Below are 20,269 nucleotides of genomic sequence, written 5' to 3' on the forward strand. Positions count from 1 at the left end.
TGGGCCAATCCTTTGAAATACATGAAGAATCTAACTCACCCAAGATGAAATAGTTATCTGAGTAGTCCTGTAACTATAAAACCAGTTAATGTATAGTGAAAACTTTCTGCAAAAGAAATCTTCAGGCCAAGATAGATTCACTGGCAAATCCTACCAAACATATAATAAAGTAAAATATACGTAATCTCTTCCAGAATATAGAAGAGGAAGGAAAATATCCTAACTAGTTTTATGAGGTCATATTTACCTTGATATCAAAATCAGACAAAGAGTACAAAAGATTGAAACTATAGACAAATATCTCTCATGGATTTAGATGCAGAAATAATCAAAATATTAGTAAATTGGATCAGGAATATCAAAAGGAATCATACACCATGACCAAGTGGGATTTATACTAGATATAAAGGCTGGTTTATCATTCAGAAAAATAATTTAAATGTATCCACTATATCAGTAAATTAAAAGAAATCTATGATTATGTAAATTGAAATAGAAAAAGCATTTGACACACTCAAAACCCAGCTCATGACAAAAACTCTCAGCAGGTTAGGAATAGAAAGGAATCACTTCAACCTGATAAAGAGAATCAGCAAAGCTTTCAGGTAACATCATACTTAACAGGGAAAGACTGAATGTCTTACCCCTAAAATTGGGAACAAGTCAAGGCAACAATGTCTACTTTAACCACACTTATTCAACATACTACTGGAAGTTCTAGGCTCTTCAGTAAGATAAAAAATAAAAATAAAAAGCATACATATTAGAAAGGAAGACATAAAACGTTCCCTATTTGCAGATAACATGATTGTCTACATGGAACATCCCAAGTAATCTACCAAAAATTCCTATAAATAATAAGTGAATGCATTAGTCTACTAGTGCTGCCATAACAAAATACTACAGTCTGGGTGGCTTAAACAACAGAAATTTATTTTCCCAAAGTTCTGGAGGCTAGAAGTCCAAGATCTTAATGCTGAGAAATTTGATTTCTGGTAAGGCCTCTCTTCCTTGGGTTGCAGACTGTCTGCCTCACTATGTCCTCACATGGCCTTTCCTCTGTGTATATGTTCCTGTGTGCCTTTCTCTTCCCCTTCTTATAAGGATACCATTCTTACTGCATTAGGGCTCTACTCTTATGACCTCATTTAACCTTAATTACTGTCTAAGAGGCCCTATTTCCAAATACAGTCACACTGGGGCTTAGGGCTTCAGCATAGGAATTTTGAAGGGATAGAATTCAGTCCATAACAATGAGTTTAGTCACATTCTAGAATACAAGATCAAAACACAAAAATCTGTCATATTTCTAAATACTAGTATTGAAGAATTGAAAACAAAAAAGGTACCACATACAAGAATTTCCCTCAAAAGGAAATATCTTGGTATAATTCTAACTACATATACATAGAATCTATCTTCTGAAACTGAAATGCTGATGAAAGAAATCAAAGAACACCTAAATATATGTAAAGTCATACCATGCTCATGGATTGGAAGATTCAACATAGGTAAAAAAAGTCAATTTTCCCCCAAATTGACCTATGGCATGATTGGATGCAATTTCAATCAAAATCCTACCAGAATATTTGATAAGCTGATTCTAAGGTCAATATGAAAGGAAAAGAAACTAGAATAGTGGAAGAATATTGACCTCAGAAGTATTCCATTATTCAACTTTAAGATTTAGTTTAAAATAATCAAGGCTGTGTGGTATTGGCAGAAGGACAGTACCAGGACCTGGTGAGGATTCAGCAGTATGGAACTCTTGTGTACATTGCTAAGGGAAATGTAAATTGGTGCAGCCACTCCAGAACAGTTTGGCAGTTTCTTACAAAAATAAATATTCACATGTCATCTTACCCAGCAAACCCATTTCTAGGTATTTGCCCTGGAGAAATGACAATGTACATTCATTCAAAACCCTGTCCAGAACTGTTTAAAGCTTTTCTATAAGTAACTACCAAAAACTGGAAATAATTTCTGTCCTTCAGTGGGTAGGTGGATAAACAAAATGGGGCATCTCTACATTAAAAAGCAAGAAACTATTGATACACGTAACAATGGGATGAATTTCAAAAGCATGTTGAGTGAAAGGAGCCAGTCTGGAAAGGTTACATACTATATGATTCCATTTATATGAGATTCTCAAAAAGATAGTAGTAGAGTGATAGCAAAAAAGTGTTTGTCAGGGGTCAGGAGTGGGGAAGAGGGTGTGACTAGAGCAAGGCAGTATAAGAGAGCTTTTTGGATGATGGAACTGTTCTGTATTTTGATTGTGGTGGAGGTTACACTAATCCATCAGTGTGTTTAAACTCATGGAACTACCCATACCAAAAAAAAAAAGCTAATTTTTATGTATATTAATTTTAAAAATTAATTTAAAAATTAATCAGAAAAAAATACACATTATGGTAGTAACTCTTATTGTCCCCCTTAATATCCATTTTCCCTTTCTTCCTTTTAATCATGGGATTCACTCTGTGTGAGTGTTGGTAGGACACATGCCCAACCAGGGACTGGTTTCCCAGCCTCCCTTGCAGCTAGATGTAGTCATGTAACTAGATTTTGGCTAGTGAGATAGGAGTACCACCTTGAAAAAGAGGCTATGTATACCTTCCCTATACTTCTTCCTCTTCTCCTGGAGATGGTGCTGATGAGCTACTCCCAACTACAAGGAACAGAATAACTGGAGAAGGCATCTTAGACCAATGCTGGGCCAGCTGGGAACCTGGGGAACCTCAGAGCAGAGCCCAACTTTCTGCCCTGGACTGGTAGGAAAAAGAAAAAGAAACTTTGAACTTATATGTAGGCTAATGCATTTTGCAGTCTCTTTGTTACACCAGCTTAATCCTTACCATAAGAATTGTATACATATTCATTGTACAAAAATAGAAAGGGTGAAATAAAAGTTATCCAGAGTCTCTCCATCCAAGAGAGACAGACTTTAATCTCACATTGGCCCTTTCAATATGCTAGTAGGGTAACATTAAAAAAAAGAAATCTTCCAAAGAGTATGAACTTATCTGGTGTTGTGTAGATTTCTGAAAGAATCCTCGATTTGGGTGGGATATAGGAATAGAATTCCTCCTTAGATTGCAATACCCACCCACCCAACCCCTTCCCAGGAAATACCACTCTCTGGAGACCACTAACACACTACCACTCAGGGCCAGAGGGAAACCAGGTTTGTAACCAGTTCTTGTGGAGGACATGCTCCTGTAGCATCTGGAATGAGAGAAATTAGTACCATATCCTTAAGAAGTTGGTCTTTGGAGCTGGAAAGCCATGGGCTTAAGGCCTAGCTCCACTTCTTTTTTGCCTGTGTAACCTTCAGCAGATGTCTTAACTTCTCAGAACTTCAGTTTCCTCTGCTCTAAGATGGGAATGTATAATGGCACCTCCCGTATGGGATTGTTGTGAGAATTAAATGTGATAATAGACATAAAGGTATAGCATAGGCCTAGCACATAATAAGTTCTCAGAAATGGGGTGCTATTCGATTATTCATATACCACATGTTGAGGACCTACAACATGCCAGGCACATTTCTAGGCACTGGGGAGATAGCAGCGAGTGACACAAAAAAGATTCTTGCTTTCTCGAATCTTACCTTCTAGTGAAGGAGACAGAGAATAAATAAATTATTTTTTAAGTAACGATAGATCTGATGAAATTAAGATAGAGTGACTTATTGTTAGTAATGCTAATAGCTCAGACATGTGTGAGGATATTTGGCTCCCGTTTCTTCCCTCAGTTCTGTGGGGTCTGTGCAGAAAGTGGGGCAGGGTGAAGGCACAAAAAGCTGGGCAGGGTGAGCTGAACAGTGAGGGCATTAAAAGATATACATGGAATAGCTCATGCAGTGCATAACTTTGTGGGCCATGGAAGTCACCCTGCTCTCTGTGTGAAGTGTTCTCCACTGCTGAGCATTGCTGAGCTTTCACTGTCAGAGCAGTTACAGGGCAGAAAGATGAGCCTGGAGTTCTAAGGATATGGGTAGGAGACAGAAGTCTCTAGCACACCAACAAGGTTTCAGATCTTCTGGCCTTCTCTTGGGAGAGCACAGATAGCTGGGGCCACTAGCAAATAGAGTTAAATTTTCCAACCTAATGGATGGCAGGTTGTTTCTATTGAGAAAGAATTTCCCTGTCCATGGATCAAAAGCTAAACAGCGGTTCTTAACTCTGCTGTTCATCAGAATCCCTGCTAGATTAAAAATAAACAAACAAAAACACCCAAGCCCTCACACTCCCAGAAAGTCTGTTTCAGTGCAACTCAGGGATGGGGACCAGGCACTCTTGTTCCTAGGTGATTTAGGTGTGCCCTCAGTGTTCAAAACCACTGGCTCTATATAGAACTTCCATCCTCAAACCAAATCACAGACCACTTCTTGCCTCCAGGCAGGAATGGTCTAGATGCTGTGCCTTTGTAAGACCAGCTTATCACTTCTGTCCCTGGAGTTTAGAGAAGGGTGGCCACGATGGAGAAAGGACTAGAACTAGAATAGGAACTAGAATGGGAACTAGAACATTCCCACAGAAGAAGCAGGCTCCTTCCCAGTGGTGCAGAGTTCACTGGTCATGCTTATCCTTCTAGCCTAGAACACTTGCTCTTCTACTCTTCATGGCTTCTCTAGTTCTAATAACCTGCAGACTTTATACTTCCAAACCTCCTCTCTGGTGACAACAGCCCATGAGAGCCTCTGCTTTTTAAAAAATCTGTCCATGAGTAGTAACAGGGTTTTGCAATTTATAAAGTACCATTGCATATATTATGTCATTTAATATTTTCAGCATCCTATGAGACAAATATTATTATAGCCATGTTACAAAAGGAGAAGCCACAAATTTAGGATATTGAATGATGTGCAAAGACCCCTTAACCTGTAACCAACAGGTCTAGAGACCAAGTCTCCTTCCTCCAAAGTGCTCTCAATTCCTACCCTACCTGGCAGATTGCCTTCTGCAGTGTCCTGGTACCTGACCATTTCATTTCTACAGCTGTCAGTGTGGTTAGTTTAATCTTCCCAAGTACTCGATCCTAAAAATTACATTTTTTTTCCCTTCTCTGTTGTGTTAAAATGGTTCATTCATGATAGTACCAATTTTAATGAATTTTTTTATTTTTTTTTGAAATTTATTTATTTTTGAGAGAGAGAACAAGCAGGGGAATGGCAGAGAGAGAGGGAGAGAGAGAGGATCCCAAGCAGACTCTGCATGCTGTCAGCACAGAGCCTGGGGTGGGACTCGAACATACGAATGGCAAAATCATGACCTGAACCGAAATCAAGAGTTGGATGCTTAACTGACTGAGCCATCCAGGTGTCCCAATCTGAATGAATTTGTTAAACATATATATTGTTCACCTTGCACCTAATTGAAAATGATACTATTTACAAAAACAAAATTGAAATTCATTTTCTGGAAAAAATTGGTTGCATAGAATAAGCACATATTTCTAGCTTTAGTTCTAAGTTCTAATTTAGAGAGCCAAACATGGACGTGGGCTGGGCTGAGTTGCTCTTTCCCTGTTGGTTTGCTGTGATCACAGGAGTTTCAGGAATCATGAGGGTTTAGGTGCTGTTTTATCTGTAACATCACCCTTCATGGGGTCACATTTTTCCCCACACGGGTTAGTGCATGGGCATTTGTTTAATATAGGTACTGAAAGGTCTCAAGGTAGCAACATGGCACTTTTTTCTGGAAGGTCATCAGCCCCATCAACATCACATTCTCTTGTGGGAAAATCACACATGATTAATTGAAGGTACAGAGTCATCTGGAAGATATATTCAGATGATGCGTACATTGAATAAAAAGCATTGCCTTTTGTCTCATCCTCAGAGGAATTTTTAGGACCCATCTCTTTAAAGTGCATTGAAAGAAATGATCAGGACTCAGTTAATTTCATTCAAATCCCAAAGACACCAACACAATAGATTTGGCAAGGGACATTTGCGATTCTCCTCTCACATAGCTCAGATTTCTTCATCATTCACAGCAGTCATGTTCAGCAGCTCTACTGCTTACAGGGAACTGGTGGGCTGCCAGCTGCAGCATTGTGTGGATCTGGAGATCTTTCCAATTAGACAAGAGTGGGAGGCTGCCTCCAAGAGAGATGGGAAGATGACTACTCCATTTACACTGTGAAAGGGAAGAGAATTTGGCCCTCTGGAGGAGAGATCTCACAATGTATTGGACATGGCTGCATCTTCACTCAGGTTCCTGCAAAGGATCCATGCAGTGGACCAAAATATAGGCCTTCTTTTCTCCAAGGGCTGAGCTGAAGCTGAGCATGGCAAGACCACACTGGACCCCTACAGTTCCCAAAGCCCCCCCGCAGCTACCTCACACCCCCCCGCAGACTGCCTTTGCAGTCTCTCCCCTACACCCAGATGGGAATAGCCATGGATTAGGCACTGCAGAAGAAAAGATGTATGAACTGGGAGATGAAGGCATAGCAAAATAAATTACCCAAATGTAGAACAGAGAGGGGAAAACTTTAAAAAGTGAACCAAACATCAGTGACTTGTAGGACAAATCAGGCAGTCTAACTTACATGCAGTTGGAACTCCCAGAAAAGGGGGAAAAGGGGAGATGAAAAAATATATATGAAGAAATACTTATTTTCCAAATTTTATAAAAGCTTTATAAACCCAGAGATCCATAAAGATTAGAAACCCTAAGGAAGATACAAAGTGAGCCACACCAAATCACACCATAATTAAATTCCTGAACCCCAGTCATAAAAAGATTGTCTTAAGAGCCGGACAAAAATGATGCTTCATGTACAAAGAAACCAAGAATGACTGTAGATTTCTTGTAAGAAATTATAAAAAAAAAAAAACCCATAAGAGAATGGAACAAAATGTTTAACATAGCAAAATAAAAAAGGGCCATCCTAGAATTGAATACCAAGTAAATATCATTAAAATGAAGAAAAATTGGAGACTCTCCAGACAAATAAAAAAAAGCTAAGATAATTCTTCATAAGCAGACTTGTATTATGAGAGGTGGTAAAGGTGAAGGAACATGATCCCAGATGGGAACTCAGATCTCCACAAAGAAATGAGAAGCAACAGAGATTTTAAATATCTGGGTAACTATAAAATATTTTTTTCTTGGGATGCCTGGGTGGATCAGTCGTTTAAGGATCCGACTTTGGCTCAGGTCATGATCTCACAGTTCTTGGGTTTAAGCCCTGCACCAGGATCTGTGCTGAAGCTCAGAGCCTGGAGGCTGCTTCAGATTCTGTGTCTCCTTCTCTCTCTGCCCCTCCCTGGCTCATGCCCTGTCTCTCTTGCTCTCTCAAAAATAAACACTCAAAAATTTCTTTTAAATACTTTTCATTATTTTAAGAAAATAAACTCCTTAGAAGATAGTTAACTGTTTAAAGCAGACATAATGACAATATACAGCAGAGTTTGTAATATAACTAGAAATAAAATACATAACAGTAGCACAAAAGATGGAAGGAAGAATTCAAAGTATATTTGATTGTTCTTATGTGTGAGGAAATATATCATAGATTTTGATCATTAGAGATGAATATGATAAACTCTAGAACAAACATACACATTAAAACAAAATAAGGGGGTGCCTGGATGGCGCAGTCGGTTGGGCGTCCGACTTCAGCCAGGTCACGATCTCGCGGTCCGTGGGTTCGAGCCCCGCGTCAGGCTCTGGGCTGATGGCTCGGAGCCTGGAGCCTGTTTCCGATTCTGTGTCTCCCTCTCTCTCTGCCCTTCCCCCGTTCATGCTCTGTCTCTCTCTGTCCCAAAAATAAATAAAAAACGATGAAAAAAAAAAAATTTAAAACAAAATAAGGATAATAAGCCAATGGTGGAGGTAACAAAAAGGGAAAAATAAAATGTATTCAATAAAAAATGAGGAGGGAATGATAAAAAAAGGAACAAAGGAGAAATAGAAAATACAAAATATAGAAAACAAATACAAGTTGGTAAACTTAAGCCCAAATATATCAGTAATTACCTTAAATGTAAATGGTTTAAACATATGCTACAATACACTAACCATTGGCCACATGGAGCTCTTTAAATTAATTAAAAATTTACTAAGATAAACTATTCAGCTCCTCAGTCACACTAGCAATATTTCAAGTGCTCAGTAGCCACCTAATTAGTGGCTAGCATATTAAATAGATAATCTATAACATTTCCATCATCAGAGAAAGGTCTATTGGAAAACTGGTATAAATATTCCAATTGAAAGCAAAATTATGAAACTGAATAAAGAAAGCAAGATGTATCACCCAAAATAAAACACATGTGCACACAAGCATAAAGATGGGGAGGGTCAAAAGTTAAAGGATGGAAAAAGATATACCATGCAAACACTAATTATAAGAAATTTGGAGTGGTTCTATTAATGTTACACAAAGCAGACTTCTGAAAAAAGCACACAACCAAGGATGGAAGAGAACATTTCAAAATGACAAATGATTCATTCTATTTAACAACCTTTAATACTAAAGAAGATTTAACAATACTAAACATGTTTGTATCCAGTAAGAGATTCAAAATTGCACTGCATATACCTTCCTGCATGAAACAATATGAAAAGTTGGATAAAATATGTGAAACAATGGTCTTCAAGGAATTAGCAGGCAACAAAGGATGGTGGTTCCTTTAGAGACAGGAAACAAAGAGGGTGAACCCTATAATTGTTTCATCTACAGGCACTGATGCAGGGCTGGGGAGCACAAGTGGAGCTTGGTGGCTTGCTGAATGGAAGACACAGAGCTGATGATTGAGGGAGATGAAAGCAGCTAGAGATTATAGGACAGAATGCCAGAGAAGAGAGAGTTGTATGAAGAGAGAATTCCAGAGATCACAGAGCTACACATATGTCAAAACTTTAAAAACTGTAACTTAAATATGCGCAATTGCTGCATGTTAATTATAGCTCAATAAAGCCCCTTTTAAAAAAGATAAGGACATATCTGAGCAATTTTATGCCAATATATTCAAACAACATAGATAAAATGGAAAAATTCCTTGAAAAACACAAATACCAAAACTGTCTCAAGAAGAAATAGACAACTGAAGAATTGTATATGTATTTAAGTAATTGCAATTGCATAATTGCAGTATGCTCACAAAGAAAATTATAGGCACAGATGACTTCATTGGCAAACTTTCTGAAACATTTAAGGAAGAAATATACCAATTCTATTCAATTTTTTCCCCCAGAAATTAGAAGAGGAAACACTTTCCAACTTATTTCATGGGGCCAAAGACATTACAAGAAAAGAAAATTGCAGACCAACATCATTCATGAACATGGATTCAAAAATCCTTAAAGAATCTTAGAAAATCAATTCCAGCAATATATAAAAATAGGAACACATCATGAAAGCAAGTTTCATTTAACATTGGAAAATCTATTAATGTAACTCACTATATCAACAAATCAAAAATTAATGAAAAACAGATTTAGGAAAATCATTTGACAAAATTGAAAATCCACTTATGAAAAATCTCTCAGCGAGCTAGAAATAGAAGAGAATTTCCTAAACTTGGTAAAATGCATCTATGAAAAACTTACAACTAATATCTTTAGAGTAGTGACAGGAAAAGAGTATGTTTCATTCCTAAATTCAGGAATAGGATAATGTATCCTAGTTCACTGCTTTTATTCAACATCATACTGGAGGTCATAGTCAATGTAATAAGGCAAAGAAAAAAAAGATACAAAAGACATAGATATTGGAAAAGAAGAAATATAATTCTCATTATTTGGAGACAATATATTTGTATACAAAGAAAATCATTAGAATCTGCAAAAAAATAGTTATTAGAACTGAATAACTGATTCACAGGTCAATAAAAAAGTGAATTCTATTTCCATATACTAACAACAAACAATTGGAAACTGAAATTTTAAAACAATACCATTTACAGTATCACCAAAAAACAGACACAGTTAGGGATAAATTTAAGGAAAATATGTCAAAGAAATATACAGTGTACAGTATAAAACATTGCTGACAGAAATTAAACAACACCTAAATAAATGGACAGTTGTACCATATCCATGAGAAAAAAGTCTCAATATTTAAAAAAAAAAATTTAGTGTTCATTTATTTTTGAGAGACAGTAAGAGACAGTGTGTGAGCAGGGGAGTTGCAGAGAGAGAGGGAGACACAGAATCTGAGCTGTCAGCACAGAACCGGATGTGGGGCTCGAACCCGTGAACCGTCAGATCATGACCTGAGCTGAAGTCCAATGCTTAACTGACTGAGCCACCCAGGCACCCCAAAAGACTCAATATTTTTATTTATTCATTTTATTTGAGAGAGAGAGGAAAAAAAATTCCAAGCAGGGTCCATGTGCAGCGTGAAGCCCGTTGTGGGGCTCGATCCCATGACCCTGTGATCATGACCTGAGCCAAAATCAAGAGTCAGAGGCTCAATTGACTGAGCCACCCAGGAGCCTAAAAAAGACTCAATATTATTACGATGGCAATTCTCAAATTGATGGATAGACTTAATGCAATCCAAATCAAATTCTCAACAGACTACTTCTGTAAAAATTAGAGAATTCTGAAATTTATATAGAAATTTAAAGAATCTAGATTATCCCAAGAATTTTGAAAAAGAATGCCAAAGTTAAAATATTAACTGATTTATTACCTGATATTACCTGATTTAAATATTACAAGTTTACAAGTTTACCTGATTTAAAGACTTACCATAAAATTTACAGTGATCAAGACAATGTGGGTATTGGTGCAAGAATAACTATATAGGCCAATAGAATCAAAACATGAGTAGATAAAGACCCATATAGCAATGGATTTTTAACAAAGAGGTCAGAGTAATTTAATAGGGCAAAGAATTTTTCTAAAATATGGTACTAGAACAACTGGATATTCATATTGGGGGGGAGGGGGCGGGAAGGAAGCTCATTACCTTCCTTCTAGCATAAACAAGTAAAATAAAACTCAAGGTGTATCACAGACCTAAATATAAAAACTAAAATCATAGAGTTTTTAGAAGAAAATATTGCAGCATATCTTAGTCATTTGAGAGAAGACAGTGATTTCTTAGAACATAGAAATAAATAACCAAATAGGGAAAAATTATACATTACACTTAATCAAAATCTAAAATTTTTCACCAAGTCACCATGAAGAAAATAAATAGGCAAACCACAGATTATGATAAAATCTTAGCTGAACCTTTATCTGACAAAGGGCTTATATCCAAAATAAATAAAAAATTCTGCAATTCAGAAATAAAATAAAAACTCCATTTTAAATGGTGGAAGGAAAAGATATGAACACACATTTTATCAAAAAAGATACACAAATGGCAGGTAAGTTTATGAAAAGATGTTCAACATATCAGTAATCAGAGAAATGTGAATTAATATCACAATGATATAGCAGTATACATACACTAGAAAGGCTAAAATAAAAAAGATTAATACCAAATGTTGACAAGGATGTGGAGTGTGGCAGACAGACTCTAACATGGCTCCCAATGACCCCTGCTTCTTGATATTCATGCCCTTATGTAATCCCTTCCTTGAATGTGGGGGAGACTTATGTGGGTGAGCCAACAGAACATGGCAAAAGTGATGGAATGTCACTTCTGTGTTTACATAAGATTACAGCTTCTATCTTGCTAGCCAACCATCTCTAATGGCTATCTCCCTTGCTATATTTGATGAAGTAAGCTGCCATGTGAAGAAGCCCATGGGGCAAAGAACTGAGTGTGGCCACTGGCCAACATCCAACAAGTTGCTGCAGCCTAACAGCCCACATGGAAATGAATCCTGCCAACAACCACATGAACTTGGAAATGGATCCTTACCCAGTTGAGCCTCGTATGAGCCACAGCCCTGAAAAGACCTTGATTGCAGCCTCTTGAGAGACCATGAAACAAAGGACCCAGCTAAACACTGCCCAAATTCCTGACCTGCATCAACTGTGTGATAATAAATATGTGTTGTTTTAACCCTCTACATTTGTAGTAGTTTTGTATGCATCAGTAGATAAGTAATAGATGGAACAACTGGAACTGTCCTACATTTATGGTGGCATAACCATCTTGTAAAACCTTTTGGCAATTTCTTATAAAGATAAACATGCACCGAACTTACCCTAAGACCCAGCAATTGCACTCTAGGTATTTACCCATGAAAAATAAAAGTATATGTCCAAACAAAGATTCATACATGAATATTCATAGCAGCTTTACACATAATAGCCCACAAGTAGAAACAACCTGAATGCCAATCCATAGATGAATGAATAAAGTATGGAATATCCATACAATGGAATAATACTCAGAAGTAAAGGAGAATGAACTGATTAATACATGTAAAAATGTTGATGAATCTCAACATATCATGTTCAGAGAAAGAGACTAGGCATAAAAGAATATGTATGATGCCATTTATATTAATTCTAGAAAGCACAAATCTAATTTATGACAATAGAAACAGATCAGTGCTTATCTACACCTAGAAGTGTGCAGTTAGGATAGCAAAAGCTTGCAAGACTGACTTTTAGGACTGTTGCCATATTCTAGATCTTGGTACAACAGTAGTTACAATGAGTTGTCATAATTCATTAAGCTGTTCACTTAAAATTGGCACATGATTTGTATATAAACTATTCCTTGATAAAGTTGGTTTTTAAAGAATATAACTCAAAATGGATTAAAGACTGAAACATCAGACCTGAAACTGTAAAACTCCTAGAAGAAAGCAGAGGGTCAAAGCTCCATGACATTGGTCTTGGCAATGATTTCTTGGATATGACACCAAAAGCACAGGCAAAAAAAGCAAATATAGGCAGGTGGGACTGCATCAAACTAAGAAGTTTCTACACAGCAAAATGAATAATTAACAATGAAAAAGCAATGTCCAGAATGGGAGAAAATATATACGTGAACCATGTATCTGATAAAGGGTTGATACCCAGAATAAAAAACTCCTACAATGTAATAGCAAAACAACCAAATAAACCAGTTTTCAAAATAGGACAAAATAGGACAAAGGGGCATCTGGGTGGAAAAGTCGGTTAAGCATCTATCTCTTGATTTTGGCTCAGGTCATGATCTTGAAATTTGTGAGGTTGATCCCTGTGTCAGGCTCTACGTTGACAGTGTGGAACCTGCTTGGGATTCTCTCTCTCCCTCTCTCTCTGCCCCTCCCTCACTTGCATGCACTATAAACAAACAAACAAACTTAAAAAAAAAAATAAAATGCAGAAAGGGTTTAAATAGACATTTCTCCAAAGACAACATACAAATGGCCAACAGGTACATAAAAAGTTGCTCAACACCAATAATCTTCAAACACCTGTTAGGATGGATATTATTAAAAAAAAGAAAAGAAAAAGAAAAAAACAAAAAACAAACAAATGATAAGTATTCATGAGTCTGTGGAGAAATTGGAATTCTTGTATGCTGTTGGTGAGGATGTAGATGGTACAGCCACTATGGAAAACAGTATGGAGTTTTCCCAAAAATTTAAAAATAGTAATACCATATGATCCAACAATCCCACATCTGGGTGTTTTTCCAAGAGAATTGAAATCAGGAATCTTGAAGAGATATTTGCACTCCCTTGTTCATTGCAGCCTTATTCACAATATCCAAGATGTGGAAACAACCTAAATGTCCATGGACAGGTGATATATATATATATATATATATATATATATATATATATATATATATACACACATACACACACACACACACACACACATTAGAGTATTCAACCTTTAGGGGGAAAAAAAGGAAATTTGATCTTCTGCTACAAAATGCATAAACGGTGAGGTTATTGTGCTAAGTGAAATAAGCTAGTCACAGAAGGACAAAAATACTGCATGATTCCAGTTATATGAGGTATCTAAAGTAGTCAAACTCATAGAAGCAGAGAATAAAATGGTGGTTGCCAGGGGCTTAGGTAGGAAGGGGAAATGGGGAGTTGATAATCAACAGTTTTAAAGTTTCAGTTATGCAAGATGAATAAATTCTAGAAGTCTACTGTATAACACTGCTCCTATATTTAACAATACTGTTTTGTACCCTCAAGAAAAATTTTAAGAGAATGGACTTTATGTTAATTGTTCTTACCACAATTTTTTAAAAAAATAGATCTTCTGGGTGCCTGGGCAGCTCAATCAGTTAAGCATCCAACTTTGGCTCAGGTCATGATCTGTGCCCGCATCAGGCTTGTGCTAACAATGTAGAGTCTGCTAGGGATTCTCTCTCTCTCTCTCTCTCTCTCTCTCTTCCTCTCCCCCACTTGCACTCTCCATCTCTCTTGCTCTCTCAACATAAATAAACTTAATTTAAAAGAGAGAGAGAGAGAAAAATACGTCTTCAAACAGACAATTTGCCCAAGCTGTATCTACTCCTGAACCTAGACTCAGTAGGTGCACCTTGGCTGCGCAACCCTGGGACCCTGGATTTCCCTTTCCACAGCACTTTTCATACACTTGTGTCATGGATTGTTCAACTGTGGGTCTTCCGGTCTATAATATAAGCTCTCTAAGCACAGATCTCCTTGGTACTTACACAGTGCCTAGCCCAGAACAGATATTTGTGGAATAAGTATAACAATTTTTATAAAATTTTGTGGAATTAATTGAAACTGTCTTAAGTTCTTCTGTCATCGTGTAGGGTCAGACAGTCTGTACCAAGCCATTGTGTGGTCTTCATAAAATTCTCCATTAAAGACTACATTCCACTCTGAGTTGTCCACAGCCAGGTTTCTGTGCCAGATTCACTTTGATGGACAGCTGTGATAAAAGTGTGATGCCAGAAGTGGGTTAAACTAAATTAAGAAAACCATATCCCCAGCTCACTTCTGTTGGGGCAGGCTACTCATCACACTTGACAACTCTCAGCCCTGATTAAGAACAGCTGGACTGAGCTTCTTTGCACATTTTCCAGTTTTAGGGAATTGAGGAAGTTTCTTACCAGTTGTTGCAGGAAGGATTGGTAATCTCTTCTTGTGTGATCACCATCACCCCAACCCTCCCCCCCCACAACCGTCCCCCCCCAGAGCTCTTTGTTCTTACTTCTGTTCGAACATTCAGACTATTTGATTGTCATTATTGCTTGTGTATCTGACTCTCTAGTCAAGCCTGATCTCTGTAAAGGGAGAGTCAAATTCATCATTTTAGTACCCATTTTTTCATTCATTTCAACATTTCTGAGTATCTGCTGATTGTCTTGGACTGAGCTAGAGACATGCCTAGTATGGTTTATTGATCACATAGTGGACCTTCAATAAACATGTGCTGCTATTAGTCTCTGTGTCTCTGTTGGTAGTATTCCCCAGTCCATTGGAAATCAAGGTTGGTACCTTTCAGAACAACAGTCTCTCCTGGTCTGCCCAAGGTGGCCTTACAACTAAATATAATGCAGTGATTTTTAAAGAATGAAAAAGAAGACCCTGTAGCAGAAACAACAAACTCCTTTCTGAAAATCTTCCTCTCCTTCTTCCTTAATAATGGAACCTGGATTTTTACTGGGGCACATTGCCACCTCTCTGAAAGACTGTTTTTCCCCAGACTCTTGAAGCTACATGTAGCCATGTGATTATATTGGCAAATGAAATGTAAACAAAAATTTTATGTCCATTTCTTTATTTTTTCCCTATTTATGTTGATTTTCTTTTTTTAAAGTTTTTATTTTGAATTCCAGTTAGTTAACATACAGTGTTATATTAGTTTCAGGTGTACAATATAGTAATTCAACACTTCAATACATCACCCTGTGCTCATCACAAGTGCACTACTTAATCCCTATCACCTATTTAAAATTTTTTTAATGTTTATTTATTTATTTATTTATTTATTTATTTAAGGTGTGCACATGTGCACAGGGGTGAGGCAGAGAGAGAGGGAGAGAGAGAATCCCAAGCAGGCTCCGCACTGTCAGCACAGAGCCTGACACAGTGCTCAATCCCACAAACTGTGAGATCATGACCTGAGTCAAAATCAGAGTCAGATGCTCAACCAACTGAGCCACCCAGATGCCCCCCATCACCTATTAAACTGATCCTTTCACCCACCTCCCCTCTGATAACCATTTATTTGTTCTCTGATAACCATTGATTTCTCTCTCTCTCTTATTTTTTTTCTTTGCTTGTTTTGTTAAATTCCACATGGAATTCCATACCATCATATGGTATTTGTCTTTCTCTGTCTGACTTATTTCACTTAGCATAATACTCTCTAGCTTCATCCATGTTGTTGCAAATGACAAGATTTCACTCTTCTTTCTAGCTGAATAATATTCGTGTGTGTGTGTGTGTGTGTGTGTGTGTGTGTGTGTGTGTGTGTATCACATCTTCTTCATCCATTCATCAATTGATGGACACTTGGGCAGAAAATTTATTTGAAGAAATTATAGCTGAAAACTTCCCTAATTTGGCGAAGAAAACAGATATCCAGATCCAGGAGGCACAGAGAACTCCCATCAAAATCAACAAAAACAGACTTACACCAAGACATATGGTAATTAAATTTGTAAAGTATAGTGATAAAAAAAATTTCAAGATCTCTTTAAAGGGAATGAGCATTCCCTTCTTCACTCTTACCCAGCTACTACCTGGAATAAAGATATGATCATTGGAATTCTAGCAGCCTTTCTGGACCATGAGAAAGTCAAACTTTGGAAATAGTAGACTGGTGATCTGGAGGGAGCCTGGTTTCTGAGGACTTAGTGTAACTTTCTTGACAGCCCTGGACATGCCATGTCCATACTTTTTTCTATTAGATGAAAATAAACTTCTGTAATTGTTATAGCCATTGTTATTTTGGGTTTCTAAAAGGACAACACTCAGCCAGTAATAATGCTTGAATTCCACCTTTAGACCTTTCCTCTTTGACCTAAGAATTGTAAGTTTTTAAGTTAATGCAATTACAGAGACTTCCACTCAAGTCTGGAAGGTGCTCTGCAACCTGAAGTGTGTGCAAATGAGGAAAAAAATTCTGTAGATGGCAGAGGAGAAAAGAGAGACATACATTATGACAGGTTGACATCTAACTATTGCTGTAAATGTCATCCTGCTATACTTAGGACACCATCCTTCACCAGAACCACAAAGCTCTGCATGATCAGCACTCTGCCTTTTTCCAACATCCTCCCCTTGTTCACATAGCTCCAGCCACACTGACTCCCTTGCATATGTACTCTCGCACAATCTCTCTCTCTCTCTCTCTGTCTCTTTCTCTCTCTCATGCACAAAGCTTTAAACCCATTTCCACCTTAGGGATTTTGCACTGGATATCCCATAGCCTGGAATGCTCTTCCCTCAGATCTTCACGTGACTGGCTCCCCCTTGTAGTTCAGGCTTCAGGTTTACATGTCACCCTCCCACCAAGGGCTTTCTTGATGTGTAAAATAGCCCTGCATGATATTTTCTCATTTATGTATTTATTTATTGTCTATCTGCCACTCACACCAACTGAAGGGATGTTTGACAAGTCACTTTATTTACTCTATTTGCCACTGTATCCCAGAACTTGAAACAGTGCACATGACTATTTGTTGGCCACTTGTTGATTGATTGAGCAAGACTGAACATGAAAAGCCTTCTCCCTGGAGCAGCTGTTGCTCTGCTTTCGCTCATCCCTACTTGGCTTGCTGTTTTAACACATCCTTTTCTACATCTCAAAAAAAGTATTATGTGCCAAAATGGAGCTATTTCTTTTAGGCCTAATTTGTATAAACCATTTTGTAACACCTAGTGGTACTTAGATACTAGCCTATATAGTTCTTTGGACTGTCTTAAATTATTTAAATGTCAGTAATAATCCATTTATAATATTTTTTTCTGAGACCAGTTTTTAAGGAGTGTGGGATAGATAGAATGTGAGAACCTTGGTTATCTAAGGGGAAGTAGCACCACCAAGGGGACAAAATACACAGAGGAGTCTGAGGTACATAAAGTTTCATTTAGAACCTATAGCTTCACATAGTCTATTAGTTGAGTTAAAGGTTCAGCAGTATGTAACAGACCCCAAATACCAGTGGCCTAAAGAATTCTGAATTGTTATGATGGTTGTACTCTGCGGAGGCATTAGGGACCCAGCCTCCTCCTACCTTGTTTTTCTGCCATTCCTAGAGCATTGCCCTCCCTGCAAGGGTCAGAGAGGACTCACCACCAACTCAGACCTTGGAAGGAAGAAGAGGGTGGGGCAGGCGGCACTCCCTGCAGAATGCACACACTACCTCTGCTCACATCCCATTGGCTAGAACCTGGTCACATGGCCGTCCCCAGCTGCAAAGGAGGCTGGGAAGTGAATCTCTTTTTTGAGCAGCTGTATATCCAGACACAAATCAGGGGTTCTACTAAAATAGAAGGATAAAAGGAAGACTGAGGGATTACTGGCAGCTCAGCTCCACACAGTATGTCTTGGTTGGAAGGAGTTTTATGAACAGCCCACATAAGCAGGCTTATAAAAATGGTACATAAAATAAACCCATTCACATATTTCTACCAGTCCATGCTTTCCTGGGAAATCCAAGTGTGGCAAAATAAAGAAAAGCTAACTGCTTTTCCACTCCCCCAGCTTCTTACTGTTCACACATTGGTCAAATAAGGGAGCAGCACATTGTCAGGCTTTCTCCAGGTATTTCTGCATACAGAAGAGCAGGTGTGAAAGTCTGAATGTCCATTCATCCACAGACCCTAAAGTTACAGGTGAATGGAGAAGCAAGAATTAACAATCTAATGTTTTATTTTCAACACAATATGAAAGTTTAAAACTAATGTAAATATCAATCACTTTTGTGTTTTAAATGGTTAAATAAGATTTCCATCTTCCCCATTTTCTGCTGATCCCTGAACAACAGCACCACATGGCTGGTCTGGCCCCTTCCTCCATTCTGAGATGAAATGTTATTTTTCTTTCAGAGACATCCATATATTTTCTTCTTCTGTGATTTTAGAGCACAGTAAGAATAGGAGCTGCCTTGGGGGTGCCACAGGTCTGTGTGGCTCTTGTCTGGGAGTGAAAAAGCAGCTTAGTGAGGATGTGAAGATTGGGGGTGGGGGCGCAGGAACAAATACTGCTGTCGAGCTAAATGATCCTTTTTCCTTCCTTGGGTCATCAACCAGGATAGCCTTGGTACATGCAAACAACAACACTGAATCCAGTCATGCCTCACACAATTTTAATAAATTCTGCACATCTCTCCCAGAGCTCAGTTCAGGTTAGGATGTGTGTGTTCCCATCTACCATAAGGGCACGAGACTGGCCAAAAATGTGCTTTTCTATTGACTTGCTACTTGACTCCCTTAATCTGCTGCAAGACACATTATACCTTTGTAGAACTCAGGGCAAAGGAGGGAGTCACTTAAGGCACCACAACAGCCACTGAAAACTGAAAACCCTTTCCTGGGATTCTCTAGACCCAACAAGCAGATGGTTAAGCAGCTGTCAAAATCAGCATCAGCTGGAACGCAATGATCTCTTTTTTCTTTCTGCCTCCACATTTGTCAGGCAACTAGTCTGTGCCAGGCACTATGCCAAGCACTGCTGAGACTGCACAGGACAGATAGACCCAGTCCTTCCCTCAGGAAGCTTAACAATGGGATTTCAAAGTCAAACTCTACCCACTCCCATACCCATTCAATTCAAATTTGACTGAATCAAGACTAACCCTTTTGTTCTTGGTTACAACCCAGACCCACATGCCTCTGAAACAGGCTGCTCTGTTCCCTGACCCCCCAAATGGTTGTCCTTCATGTAGTACAGTACTGAGAGGTTTCCCAGGATGCAAGACTTGTAGTAGTGCTAAAAGCAGAATGTCAGGGCAAACCAGGCTGAGTTGATCACCCTTCTTCAAAATGAAACATCACCTTGTAAAGAAGGAAAGTAGAAGTAAAAACTCAAAGCAGTTTCTCACCTGGACTACCTTACAACTCACACAAGCATGGCTTTCCTCCCACAATACCTGTGTTCACACACAAACACAATGGAGTACAATTTCATAAATTTTATTTGTCCAGATAAAATAGGCTCCTGGTGGTAGCTGTAGAACGATCACTTTCTCACAACAGGTCTAGCACATAGTCTGTCCTGGTGGCCTGAGCTACATATCTCCACCCCCAATTCCCCTTAGTGTTACTGTCACTCTACCTTCCACACCCACATTTTAGTCCCAGAGCCAGATCATTCTGGACCTCCAGATATTTGCTTATATGGCATCCTCTGCCTGTCCTGCCAACTCTTCTTCAGACATCCACTTTGTTTCTGTCCCCACC

At 38.2% G+C, this 20,269-nt stretch overlaps 1 long non-coding RNA gene across 1 annotated transcript; it reads left to right on the forward strand.

Moving 5' to 3' along the window:
- Positions 1-1,257: 1,257 nt before the first annotated feature.
- Positions 1,258-11,992, forward strand: LOC132662964 (uncharacterized). Its single transcript, XR_009602774.2, has 2 exons — positions 1,258-1,511; positions 11,701-11,992. It is a non-coding gene; the product is annotated as an uncharacterized LOC132662964 (long non-coding RNA).
- Positions 11,993-20,269: the final 8,277 nt, after the last annotated feature.

This window comes from Panthera onca, chromosome A3 (genome assembly GCF_046562875.1).
Source record: "Panthera onca isolate mPanOnc1 chromosome A3, mPanOnc1 haplotype 2, whole genome shotgun sequence".
Taxonomy (NCBI): Eukaryota; Metazoa; Chordata; class Mammalia; order Carnivora; family Felidae; genus Panthera; species Panthera onca.